Here is a 14,877-nt window from a genome sequence, read left to right on the forward strand (position 1 = left end):
TTGGTGTCTCCTGAACATGGAAACATCCACCAGGCAGGCTCTAAGGTGGTCCCCAAAGATCCCTGCTTCTGACACTCACTTTCCTGTGTTTTCTGCTTCCCTTGAACGTGGCCTGGATGGGCCTGGTACTTGTTTCTAATGAACAGAAATTGCCAATGTGCTGGGATGGTGCTTCGATAGGGTACAGAAAGACCGTGGCTTCCCTCTTGGGACTCTCTCTCCCTCTCTGTCATAACCAGTTGCTATGTTACAAGGACACTCATGGTGAGGCACCAAGGTCTCCACATCTGCAGGAAGAGCTGGGAAGCAGATTTTCTAAGGTCTGCAGCAGCCATGAGACTGATCTTGGAAGGAGGATGCTCCGATCTTAGCTGAGCTTTGAGGTGACAGCTGACCTGACTGATACCCTGGCTGAAGTCTTCTGAGAGTCTCAAGGTCCCATTCTTTCCACCAGGTCCCTGACCTCAGCATAGCAGACTGCGGGAGTTGAGAATCCAATCTTCCCCTGGAGTCTAGTTCCTCTTATAATTAAGTTCTGGTCCTTAGTTTTCTCTGCCCTCTGGTACCAACGAGAGTCTCTTTATATGCTGCCAAATACACCAGTTCAAGCTTATACACTTGGCCTTACATTGGTGATTAATCATTCTTGGCCTTTCATTGTCATTCTCCAATGGATCAATGCCCTGCCGTCCCCCAGCCTTAGCCACCTCACTCTACAATACTACTAATGCTGAACCAGGCACATGCTGGATGGGCTGCCTCCCCAAGTACATCAGCATCCACCCGTGTCCCATCCCCGAACGTCACCAATGAAAGTTTTAGCGATTACACCCTGACCTCAGGCCAGGGGCTCTCAGTGTCCCACCTACCATAGTAATGGGATTCTCAAAACCAGGAGGCCAGCGAGCGGTAAAGCTCCCCAATTCCGTTTTTGAGCCTGCTTTCTTAGGCCACCCAATGGCAGTAGGTCAGGTTTCCTGGGAAACAGACTCAAGGCAGAGATTTGCATGCAGGCAGACTATTGAGGAGTTGTTTGGGGAACAATACCTGTGAGGGGAAGGAAAGAAAGCTGAGCTGGGAGGAGAGAGAAGTTGAATAGTCACCACACAGACCCAAGGGGGCTCACAGGGAGGACAGAAGCCGGGATGGCCCTGTAGACTGTCCAATCAAGGCAAGGAGGCCAGTATGCTCCCCACATTGACACACTCTTAGAAGTAGGCTGGCCCAGGGAGGGGACATCATGTTGGTAGAAGGCAGTTCTGGAAGGGCCTTGCTGTGTGCAGTCAGCAGCCAGCACTCGTGGAAGCTGGGGGAAGGAGGGTTTCAGCCCCGAAAGGGGATCTGCGTGGAATACCTCCACACCCACGCCAGTGTGTTATAATCCCCTTTCACAGAGTAAAACTGAGACACTGAGGAGATAAGGAACTTTCTCAGCCAGGAACTAACAGAGCCAGAGCCCATATTCTATTTTTTTTTTTACTTTTATTTGTATTTATTTTATGCTAAATTTATTCTCTTGCCATAGTTTTCATTTCTTTGGGGCTATCTTCCTTTTCTCTTCAGTTTAGAGATAATTTTGTTCCTTTTCAGTGACGATCATCTCAGTGCATCAGGGGAACACAGTAACATACAGGTTAACCAGACCATGAGCTCTGTGAGTATGGCGGCTCATCTTGAGTGCTTTGGTCATCTGGATATGTTCAGTGACCAGAGAAACTACATCTTAGACCCTTAAGTTCAGCCTTGCTCTCATGATCATGTGCAGTAATTCAGCACTCATTTTGGGCTATTGACCCTGTCTGTGTTAAGCCCCATTGTTTGGCCTAGGCACCATCTTAATGAAGGAATGACACATGCTTCTTCTTCATCCTCCTCCTTCTCCTCCCCCTCCTTCCTCTTCTTTTTTGGCACTCGGGATTGAACTCAGGGGCACTTTAAGGATGAACATCCTCAGTCCTTTTTCATTTTTAATTTTGGTGAGAGGTTCTCACTAAATTGCTGAAGGTCTTGCTAGGTTGCCAAGGCTGGCCTTGAACTTGAGATCCTCCTGCCCCAGCCTCCTGAGTCGCTGGGGTTACAGGCACGCGCCACGATGCCCAGCTCACACATTGCTTCTTTGAGGTGACATCTTTCAGATACTTGGTCTTTTCAGATATGCATACCCTCCATGGCCAGGGCCGTTTCATGGGTTTTCTTAAAGCGAACGCAAACATTTGAACTTCTTGATTTGCATGGTTTTGTGCAGTGTTCTGGGTCAAGAGAGTAGCCAACCATTTTCACAGCTCACCTCAGGTTACTTACAGGAAGGGCCAGAACCCAGATTCCTAACTGCCATACTCTGATGCCTCTTCAGAAGGAGGAGGAGGAAGAGGCCGAGAATCCTTCCCCCATTCCTGGGATCTCGGCCAAGTCCAAGAACAATTTAGAAATGCAAAGTCTGTTTCTGATATTCGCCAGTCTTAATTTTGGTGTCCTTTTCTCACTTTGTAGAGACTCCTTCCCAGACCTTGAAGGCACTGGGAGAGCATTCCAGGCTTGGGAGTGGAGAAGACCATTTCCTGGGTGGGTGTAGGTATGACCAGTGTTAAGGCAATGAACAGACTGTTTTGGCTGTTAAAAAATAACCAAGTTTGTGGGCTGGGGTTGTGGCTCAGTGGTAGAGCACTCGCCTAGCAAGTGTGAGGCTCTGGGTTCGATCCTCAGCACCATATAAAAATAAATAAGTAAATTAAAGATATTTTATTTAAAAAACAAAAAAGTTTGTAAAGACAAGTAGAGGAGGATCAAGTGAAGAGCAAGGCCAAGGTCAACTCTAAGGGTCTTCTTCTTCTTTTTTTTAGTTGTTGATTAACTTTTATTTTATTTTTATGCAGTGCTGCTGAGAATCAAACCTAGTGCCTCACTCATGCTAGGCATGCGTTCTACCACTGAGCCACAGGCCCAGCCCCTGGAGGTCTTAAATAGGCCAAGGAATTGTTGTTGTTGTTGTTGTTTTACATTTCTGTGGAATTTTTACTATAATGACATATTTTAAAATTTATTTTTAATTTTTTTAGTGCATTATAGTTATACATAATAGTGGGGATGCATAGAACATTGTTTTCTCCATTTCAGTCTCTAGTAACACCCTCTCCCCTCTCCTCCTCCCTCCCCTGGTCCCCTTCCTCTCCTCTAATGCTCTTCCTTCTACTTATTTCTCTGTTCTTTAGCTGAGGCTCAGGAATGTGAACTCTGCTTTGTACACAGTGGCAAGGCACAGGGGGTTCTGAGCAGAGGGGTAGGTGGGAAGGATGTCCAAAGGGTGACTTGAGAAAGATTTAATGTGTTTCCAGGGCAAGGGTGAGGGGGTGGAGGCTGAGCCTGGGGCAGGGAACTCTGCTGCCGCAAGCCCAGGAGGGTAGAGGAGGCAGAGATCCTAAGAATGGAAAAGGAAAACCAGGGGTTAGACATCAGGAAAGAGGAAGTCAGGAATCCATCCACATTGTCAGTAGTCATCTCGGAAGATACCAAAAGGGACAACAGGACTTCAAGTGTGCTAAGACCAAAGAGCCAACACAGCAAATTTCCTAAAGATGAAAGCTCTTGAGGGATTCCCATGGAGAAGGCAGAGCAGTTGCCCCTCCACAGTGGGCTTCTGAGTACCCACGAGACAACTTACACCACGAGGACAGGAAAGCACGTGGGCACAGTCTATAGGGGCCCATTTTGGTAAGAATTGTATTTAACAGCACAGATGTGGCACTAGCTCTGTTCCCAAAGTTGTCATCTCTAAGAATGTCAGCTCGATCATTATTACAAGATAGGTGCTATTACCAACTCCATTTTACAGATGGGAAAACCGTAATACAGAGAAGTAATTCAGTCTATCCAGACTCTTTGTCAGCTTGGGCTGTTGTGGTAAGTCAGCTTTTCATTGCTGTCCCCAAAATACCTGATAAAAACAACTTAGAGGAGGAAGAGTTCGTTTGGGGCTCACATTTTTAGAGGTTCAGTGCATGGTCAGTTAGCCCTGTTGCTCAACATCACCGCGGAAGGGGCTGGCAGAAGAAAACTGCTCAGCTCATGACAGCCAGGAAAGAAAGGGGGAGGGGGAGGGGAGGGGAGGGGAGGGGGAGGGGGAGGGGAGGGGAGGGGGAGGGGGAGCGTGCATGCCTGCATATGAGGACAAAATATAAACCCTGAAGACATGCCCCCCATGATCTTCTCCCTCCAGCCACAACTTACCTGCCTACCATTACCCTATACAGTAGTTCTTTCAAATTAAAAGCCATCAAATGAATGAATCCAGTTATTAGGTTACAGCTCTCACAATCTAATCATTTCACTTCTGAACATTGCTACATTGTCTCCTGAACTTTGGAAGGACATGTCATATTCAAACCATGGAAGCCATAGCATGAGTGGCTTATCAACAACAGAATTTTACAGCTTAAGTTGTGGAGGCTACGGATTCCAAATCAGGATGCCATCTGGGTCAGGTTCTGGTGCGAGACCTCTTCTGGGCTGTGTAGGTGACAGGCCTCTGGTTGTAGCCTTATATGGCAGAAAAAGAGCAAAAGAGGTCTCTGGGGTCCCTAACCCACTGACTTGATTTTCTATGAGAATCCCGTCGCAGAGTCCTCCCTGATGGATAACTGAAGCCCCACCCAATACCATCATATTGGAGGTTAGGTTTCAAAACATGAATTTTGAGGGAACACAAACATCCTGTCCACAACACCCAGTAAATGGAGGAATCAGGGTTCAAACCCAGAGCTTCCACAGTCTACACTGTTAACCACTGCGCTCTGCTCACCAAAAGCTGGGATTAACCAGGATAAAAAGTGAGGTGGGGCACAAAAGATAAGAATCACCAACTTCCTTGAAGCCCAATGGAATTTTACAAATTCCCGAGACTCCTCATTTTTATTTTAAAGCTTGGTTACTTCCCCGCTTTTATCCCCTAACCTGATCTCAATGTTCTCTGGGAGATCTTCAATTCATAAATACCTTTTGGCAAGCCCATCACAGGTTCCCAGGTTTGGCTGTCATTCAGAACAGCTGGAAATAATCACTTGTCTCCACGTTGCCCGAAATGCTACAGCATCTTTAGCCTTTGGCAATAGTCACTTATTCTTTTTTTGAGTATGTCATTTATCCACACAAGAAACAACTACCCAGTCCCTACTCTGGGCAGATACTGGGCTAAAACTGGGAACACAAAGATGAGAAAGACTTGGTCCCTGTCTTGAGAGGCATGTAATCTGAGGGACTCTCTCCCTTATCTCTTGTCACTTCTTCTATTGCCTACCCCAGGTCCCCAAACCCAAACCTCTAAGAGCAGCTGACAGCAGAGAATCAGAGGAATATTCCCCAATGTCGGAAGCAGTGGGGAGGGGCTGGGGTTGCCGGAGCCCTATAGGGAGAGAAGCAGGTCAGTTATTCTGTAAGAGAGAATGATTCCCAACCTAAAATCTTGTCTCCACACCTTTCTTCTCAACCTGACCTTCAAACACTTATCAGCTATTTTCTTGCCATCTTGGAAAAAGCTCAGGGGTCTTATTTTATTGATATTTTGGTGTATCAATGAAAGAATTAAGTAACTTGCTTAATGTGTGTAGAATTCTCTCTTTTGATTTCACCAACTTCTTTCCTTTCATTTTCTCCTGGTATTGGGGATTAAACCCCAGGGGTATTCTCCCACTGAGCTAAACCTCCAGCTCTTTTTATTTTATTTTGAGACAAGATCTTGCTAAAATTCCCAGGCTGGCCTCCAACTTGCCATCCTCCTGCCTTAGCCTCCTGAGTTGCTAGGATTACAGGCATGCACCCTTACACCTGGTCTCATTTCTATCTTTAAAAAAGTGCTCGATCTGGGTGCAGAGGTGTATACCTGTAATGCCACCGACTCAGGAGGCTGACACACAAGGATGGCAAGTTCAAGGCCAGCCTTAGCAACTCAGTGCGGTCCTAAGCAACTTAGCGAGACTCTTGTCTCAAAATTTTAAATAAATAAATAAATAAATGGGCTGAGGATGTGGCCCTGGGTTAAGTGTCTCTGGGTTCAATCCCTGGTATCAAGAAAAGAAAAAAGAAAAAGGAAAGAAAAGAAAAAAAGTGCCGGATAGTTAAAAGAACATATACAAAATATATCTAAATACTGAGGATAACAGTAAAATGAACATTTATAAGCTTGACATTTCCCGTTGTTAGCAACCCATGAACTCCTGCCTCGTCCCACCTGCTGCCCACCTCCCCAAGGTAACTACTGGCCTGAATTTTGTGTATTTAATGCCCTTGCTTCTTGGGATAGTTTTATCCATGTATGTGCCCCCTAAATAATATAGTGGGTTTTAAAAAATATTTGTTGTAGATGGGCACAATACCTTTATTTATTTTTATGTGGTGCTGAGGATCGAACCCAGTGCCTCATGCGTGCTAGGTGAGTGCTCTACCACTGAGCCCCAGCCCCAACCCATAGTGTTTATTTTTTTTTATACCTTTATTTTATTTATTTATTTATTTATTTTTTCCATTATTAAATTTATTTGCATGTTTTTGTCAGTATATTGAAATTTTTTTTTAAATTTTTTTATTGTTGGTTGTTCAAAATATTACATAGTTCTTGATATATCATATTTCACACTTTGATTCAAGTGGGTTATGTACTCCCATTTTTACCCCGTAGTGTTTATTTTTGTTTGCTCTTTTAGATTTATTAAAAATGGGTCCATTCGTTGTGGTGCCAACTGTGACTTGCTTTTTTGCAGTTTGTGTTGCATTTCTAAGTTTCACCCAGATTGTCCTGTGTGGCTGGACTTCATTTTCATGACTATGTGTTAATTCATTCAGGGAACATTCACTGGCTCCTCATGATATTCGATTAGGTGAATATAGCACCACTTATTTAGTCTCCTATTGGTGGTGTTTGGGTTGTTTCGTTTTTCCTTTTATAAATAATGTGACTGAAACGATTCTTTTACATGGCTCCTGACACACCTGTGCAAAAATTTCTAGAGCACACTGGTTTTCCAACTGGAATCATGATCTTGAGCAGGTCACAAAATCAATTTAATTGATTCTGAAAGTTGTTATGCTTATTTGTTTTGCTTTGCTTTTGGGGACAGTTCTTGCTATGTTGCCCAGGCTGGTCTTGAACTCAAGTGATCCTCCTGTCTCAGCCTCTAGAGTAGCTGGGACTACAGGCACATTTGGTTCAGGATTTTTTTCTTTTTTCTTTTTTTGGTACTGTGGATTGAAACCAGGGGCACTTAACCATGAACCACATCCCCAGCACCCCCCCCCCACCTTTTTTTTTTTTGTATTTTATTTAGAGACAGGGTCTCACTGAGTTGCTTAGTGCCTCACTTTTGCTGAGGCGGGCTTTGAAGTCACGATCCTCCTGCCTCAGCCTCCTGAGCTGCTGGGATCATAGGTATCAGCCACCGCACCCTGTTCTTTTTTTTCTTTTTTTAAAGAAAGACACCAAGTAGAAATGGTCACATAGAAATGGTCAAGTGTTGCTCCATGAAACTTGTTTCTGTTGTGTTCATGTGTCTGGCTTGTGGAATGGAGAGTTTTTTCTTGCAATGGTTCTTAGAGAAGTTTGAAAGTCCTTGCTCTAGGGTGGTGTTTCTGACACTAGCTGTGGTGAATTTAAAGGTCTTTCCAGCTGGATAGATTGGTCCATTTATATGTTCCTGTACCTATATGACACTACACTATTTACTATGGCTTTATATTATGGTTTTCATATATACTTGGGTAGATTCTTCCACATTGTCCTATTTTTATCTAAAACTACTTTTTTCTTTATATATATATATATATGTATGTATGTATATATAAAGAAAAAATATATGACATATGGTAACTATAAATGTATATATTGTTTTATATAGGTAGATATAGATAGTATATATGGTAACCATAAATGTTATGGCTAAAAATAAGACGGGAAAAGATAATAGGGGTGAAGAGTGGTAGGCTTACAATTTTTTGAGACAGTGGTCAGGGAAGGTTTTCTAAAAAGATAGCACTTGAGCCAAAGTCCTGAAAGAGACGAGGAAATGAGCTTGTAGAAGTCGTTTCTTTTACTCTTTTTTCCCCCTGTGGTGCTGGTGATTGAACACAGGGCCTCAAACACATTAGACAAGCGCTCTCCAACTGATCTATGTTCCCAGCCCTTTTTAAGACTTTTAATTTCAAGACAGGACCTTGGGCTGGGGATAGAGCTCAGTTGGTAGAGAGCTTGCCTCCATCCCCAGCACCAGACACACACACACACACACACACACACACACACACACACACACATGAGGCCTTGCTAAGTTGCCCAGGCTGGCCTGGAACTTGTGATCCTCCTGCCTCTGCCTCCTGAGTAGCTGTCATTACAGGTGTGAGCCACCGTGTCTGGCAAGAAGTCCCTGACATATTCATTTGTCAGTTACCTTCTCCCACTCTGTGGCCTTGCCTTTTCTCTTTCTTGAAGATACGTTCTGATAAAAGAAGTTCTAACATATTGGTCTATTAATTTGTAATGAGCACATTTTGTACCTTGTTGGGAATCCTCTCTCTTGACATCATAAACAACATTTATATTTTCTTCCAAAAAGTTTTAAAGTTTTTCCTTGTACGTTTTGCTTTAATTCCCACAGAATTTACTTTTTTTGGATATAGTGTGACATAGAGATCTATCTTCTTTTCCCCCCAAGTGAATAAAAAATCATGTGCACCATTTATTGGCTAATCTATTCTTTTTCTTGAGGTCTTCTAAGCCATCCGTCATAAATCAGGTTTCTCTGTGTGTGTGTAGTTCTGCTTTGGGGCATTTTGTTTAGTTCCATTGGTCCATTTGTCTGTCCTTGTACCCACATCACACTATATTACTATGGCTTCATATTATTTTTATGTACAATAAAGTAGGTCCTTCTGCCTTATTCTTTTTTTTTTCAATCTAAAACCACTATTTTTGGGCTGGGGACGTGGCTCAAGTGGTAGTGCACTCACCTAGCATGTGTGAGGCACTGGGTTCGATTCTCAGCACCACGTAAAAATAAAAAAATAAAGATGTTGTGTCCACCTAAAACTAAAAAATAAATATTAAAAAAAATAAAACCACTTTTTCCTTCTTTTATTACATTATTAATTGTACACATTAATGGGTTCAGTGTGATATTTCCATACATAAATACACGTGCACTGATCAAACCCAGCCTCCTTTCCACCACCCTGCCCCCCTGCAAACTTCCCAATCCCTAGGAATTACTAATCTGCTTTCAGGTCAATTTCTCTTGGTTTCAACATATGAAAGAAAACATGGACTTGTCTTTCTGTGTCTGGCTTATTTCACTTTATGTCCTCCAGTTCCATAAATGTTCCCATAGATGACAGGATTTCATTCTTTTTGTGGCTGAATAATACTCCACTGTGTATATATACCACATTTTCTTTATCTGTTATGCATCTTCTATCCAGCACCTAGGCTGATCCCAGATCCTAGCCACTGTGAATAAATGTGTGCACACAGGTATCTCTTTGGTATGCTGATTTCATTTTCTTTGGATATATACCCAGGAGTGGGAGAGCTGGATCACAGGATAGGTCTATTTTTACTTTACTTTAATTTTTGGTCCTGGGAATTGAACCTAGTGATGCTTTATCACAGAGCTCCATCTCTAGTCCTTTTTACTTTTTTATTTTGATTCAGGTTCTCACTAAGTTGCTTATGGCTTCACCTTCTTTTAATTTTTCAAGGAACCTCCATCTGTCCTCCATAATTTACATTCCCGCCAAAAAATGTATAAGAGCCTTTTCTTACAGCCAATATTGGTTGCTTTTTTGTTCTGTTTTCCTTAGGAGGAGGTTCTCTTTCATTGCAGTTTTGATTGATCCTTTACCTTTTTATCAATAATGTACTGGTTACTCTTAGGACCCCATACTTCCACTTAAATTTTAGAATTAGCTTGTTTGTTACCTGAAAATCCCTCTTGAGATAATGAGTAAAGCTGAATTGACTCAATAGATAAATTTGAGGAGAACTGACAACATTTTCTTTTTTGGGAAGGGCCACCAGGGGTTGAACTCAGGGGCACTCGACCTCTGAGCCACATCTCCAGCCGTATTTTGTATTTTATTTACAAACAGGTCTCACTGAGTTGCTTAGTGCATCACTTTTGCTGAGGCTGGCATTGAACCCATCCTCCTGCCTCAGCCTCCCGAGCCTGGGATTATAGGCGTGTGCCACAGCACCCCAGGGAAGCTGTTCATAGTATGACTTTCTGTCCACAAATGTGGCTCCTCTCTGCATTAACTTCAATCTTATTTCATGCTTTTCAACAAAGTTCATTTCTTTTCTTTATAAAGACTTCTACATTTTACATCATTTAATTCTTTATTATTATTGTTATTATTATTATTATTATTTAGTTGTAGATGGACACAATACCTTTATTTTATTTATTTATTTTTATGTGGTGCTGGGGATTGAACCCAGCGCCTCACTTGTGCTAGGTGAGCACTCTACCGCTAAGGCACGACCCCAGTCCTCATGTTATTCTTAAGTACCTTGATTTTTGTTCCTTTAATAATTGATAACTTTTAAAATTATCCTTTCTGTTTATTCCTGGAGTATTGAAGTGCAATTGATTTCTATTATTACACACCTTGCTGAACTTTCAAAAAATTAATTCCAAGGTCTTATCTGTAAAGACTTTACGTAAACACTTATTTTCTCTGTAATAGTATCCGTCTCACATCTTCTTCTCTAAAACTTACACATTTTCTTTTCTTATCGCACTGGATAGGTCCTCAAGCACAATGCTGGAAAGAAGAGTCGATGGGGATATTTTTTGTCTTGTTCCTGTGTTTAAAAGGAGGCGTCTAACATATGACCTTGAAGAATGATGGTTGCTGTGTTTGGGGTATAAACTCAGGTAGGAAGTTTCATTATGAATTGATGGTGAAAAAGCCAATGCCTTTTTTTTTTGCAGCCGTTTAATAATATGTTTTTCTCCTTTATCTATGAATGTGGTGAGTTATATTAATAGCTTTTCTGTTGTTAAATCACCCTGACATTTCTGGGCTCAACCCAGCTTGATCATGATGTATTATCTTTTTTTAGACACGACTTAATTCAATTTCCAGGGTTTTTACATCTATGTGTATGAATGAGACTGGTCTCTGATTTTCTTGACCAATTTCATGTCTTTATATTCCTCTAGCAGATATGGCACTGATGCTAAGCGCAGGCCAGTAATCTCTAACGTAGAAGGTCCTTGCTCACTCATAGCTACCAAAATGGCCACCAAATAGCCTTTCCGTTCTGGCCTTCCTTCCTGACATCAGTGCCCTGATGCATGAGTACCAGGCTCATGGAGGCCCAACACAGCCCCTAGATGTCAACAGCAGGCCTGCAGAAACCTAGTCCCCGGAGGCCTGGCTGGTGGTTGACACATATCTCTCCTCTCTTGCTCAAAACCCGCTTTGTCTAAGAAACTCTTCACAATTGCCAGCCTGTGATCCACCTTGAGGACGACCACATTCTTTGGTCTTGCTGTGCCCAGGGCCCTGTTCAGAAACATCTGTGGAACCAAGTTTGCGCAACCCAACTCTAAGCTCTTCTTGGCTCCGTCAAACTGATTTTTCAAATTCTTTTCCAAAATGTTCTTGAGCTTTTTTTTTTACACGCATGACACGCATATGCTCTGCCTCACAGGACAGGCAGCGGTTGCTTTGCAGATAAGAATTGTGAGTACCGAGGCATTTCTTTTGACTCTCGAATGTCAAGGCCTGCCCTACACAGACCCCAAGTCCCTTCAGACTTCTCTGCTATTGCTGTTTTCACACACTCGTCCTCGCACCCTGGAGGCTCTGGGAAGGCAGGTCATGGCCATTCCTCGGTTCCCGCCAGACCTTGGCTCATCTGGTGAACTCTGCCTTCTCCCTACCCTGCTTCTCCGAGCTCCTTCTCTGTCTCTTGTATTTAACTCAAATGTCAACTCCTCCGTGAAGCCTCCCTGGCTTACCCAGCCTCCCTCACTCCCTTGCGGTCAGTCTATCCCCTGTCTGTGCTCTCCAGATGTTGTAGACATGCCTTCAAGGACAATAATAATAATAACCTCTTTTTAAACCCTGAAATAGTTCAGCGTATATTTGCTAAAATGGGGACATTCTTGTCTAAACCACAGTACAGTTGTCAAAGTGAGGATATTTAATATGGAGACAAATACCATTGCCCAATCCCCAGTTCCTTTTAGAAACCATCCATTATCCTGTTTTTACCTCCATTGTAACAATTGTCCCATTGTTTCAGAGCTATCTACCCACATGTCTCTGTCCCCTGTGCCCCTGCACGCAGAGTAACCCAAAGACTTCGGGGATCCGGGGTTGCGCCTTTTATCCTTGTTTCCAGTTAGTGCCGTGTAAGTTTTCTCGTGTGTGTGTGCGTGTGTGTGTGTGTGTGTGTTATTTAATGAATGAATGGAATCACATGGTATTTCCGTTCCTTTACTCTTTCTACCATGGTCTTCCCCTCCTCACCCTGGAGTGGGTGAGGACATGCAGACCCACATATCCTGTTTCTCTCTCTCTCTTTCTCTGAATTCTTGAACTAATCTCATTTCTGAGCCTTCATTTATGCTACGTAGAAAATGACTCATGATGGCTTGAAGTGTCCCTCCATTCAGGAGCAGGTACAGAGGGATAAACAAAAACAGTCATGCATTGCTTAATGACAGGGACACATTCTGAGAAATGCATTATGAGGTTGGGGATGAAGTTCAGTGGTAACATTTGTCCAGCATGCACAAAGCCCTGGGCTCAGTCCCCAGCACCACAAAAATAAATAAATGAAATAAAGAGAAATTTGTCATCAGAGAATTTTGTCCTTATGCATACACCCTAGAGTGTACTCCCTCAGACTAAGATGCTACAACATTACTAGGCCACACGACCTCAGGGGACCATCATCCTATAGTTTGTGTTAACTAAATCGTCATTACAGGGCATGCGACTGTAGGTATACACCCTGCCTGTCCTCGAGGGCCCGTTTCTAGTGTCCCACGTATTTTCATTTCTCACTCACAGGTGGCACTGTACCCCCACCCCCAGTCTGCACTTGACATCTGGGCTGGTTCAGTGACTGAATGCATGTGGAAAAAGGTGGCCCCTGAGGTGACAAGCACAGGGTCCACACACCCTCCAGCCAGCCCTCTTGTTCTTCTAAACCAGGGCTACTCCATGACTTGCCTTTAGCTCATTGAAAGCCAACAGGGAATCCCGAGGAGCCTGTCCACCTAAACACTTGGACATCCTGTTCTGTGAGTCGGAAAAAAATCACTAAAAGACTCAGGAGAGGAATTGAAAAAGGACTGAAACACAGCTCATGAGGGTTGTCGCTATTTTAAAATGCTCGACTTTGGGGCTGTTGTCATTTATCCCTTAAATGCTTGGAGTGCCATGGGGAGAAAGTGCCACGGCATGTGGGGACAGGTTCCCTGCCTTCAGTAAGCTTATAAATTATGTCACGTGCTTTGTTTAGCTCTTAGCTTTCGCTCAGTCTCCTGTTCGTTTTGAGCCTTTCTGTACCTCACCTTGTTCTAACATTTATTTAGTAACAGCATAGATGCTAGACCTATGCGGAGTCACAGTGATATGCATGACAGTATAAGAACCCGGACCTTAGGTTCCGCTGGGCTTATAATATACAAGCTCTACTATTTTCTGCGGGTTTTTTTCCCCACCTATCTGTCGCTTCATTTTTCCTGGGGTTCAGTGTGTTCACAAGAAGCCACTGTCCACCTGCCCCTCTCAAAACCCTAAGTACAGATGCTCCTTGAAGACCACGAGGTCGTGGCCAGCAAACCCATCGTAAGGAGAGGATTTTGTAAAGTGGAAAACACATCGAATACACTCGACCTCCTGCAGGCGCATCCTCGCCCAGCCACAGCACACTGTGGAGTCCGGGGGTCCACCCTCCTGATGGTGGGTCCGACTGGGATCTGCTCTTGCTGCTGCCGCCGCCGCAAGCTGAGAGGGCACTATGCTGTGTATCACTGGCCCCGGGAAAAGATCCAAATTCAAAATTCAAAGTACATTTTCTACAGAGTGGATATGGCTTTAGCACCATTCTAAAGTAGAAAAGTCCAGAGTGGAACCATTTTAATCATGGACTGTCCCATCTGGACATTACCTGAACAGACATTCAAACTTTGGTCTCCTGTCCTGAGGAGTTTTAGGACAAGAATCCCTTCTTCACGGGTTGTGCAAAACAGTTTGACCCCAGGGAGATGGGAACCCCGTTCTTCTACCCCTTTCTGAGCCCCGGGGCCCAGGCACTCCTAAGGCGGCAGCTGTAGGGCTTCCTAAAAAGCCACCTGCAGGTGGAAGACCATGCTTGTGGCTGAAGAGGTCCCAAATGTCACTGGTAGGGGCCAGCAGGTCATGGATGAGCAAGCCTGGGCCTCCTGATCTCTTGCTGGGCTCCAGGGGAGAGGCAGTGAGGGGGCTGCCAGGTCCCCAGGATGGTTCTGCCTGGGGACTGGTCTCCAGGGGATAATTAGCACTCTTCTGCCACAGCCCCAAATCAAACCGAGCCAGGCCCGTGTTATGACACCTTGCGAGTTTCCCTCCTTGAATTGCCATCCTGTCTTCCTGAGATGGGGAGGAGGGACCGGGAGGGTGGAAGGAGAAGAAGGAATGCAGGTCACAGGTCACGTGGCATGCTCCCACTGGGACAGAGCCAGCCCACTCCCCCCACTGTGCCATTTCATGGGTGTCTGAACCCTGCCCCCACCCAAGGTTCTGGCCCCTTCCCCTGGGGAGGTGATTTTTCACAGTGGATCCGCCTATCCCTGACTTTCTGCATTTAGCACCCTCTCAACTCCAGCTATTGTCTCA

Source organism: Marmota flaviventris, chromosome 9 (genome assembly GCF_047511675.1).
Source record: "Marmota flaviventris isolate mMarFla1 chromosome 9, mMarFla1.hap1, whole genome shotgun sequence".
Taxonomy (NCBI): Eukaryota; Metazoa; Chordata; class Mammalia; order Rodentia; family Sciuridae; genus Marmota; species Marmota flaviventris.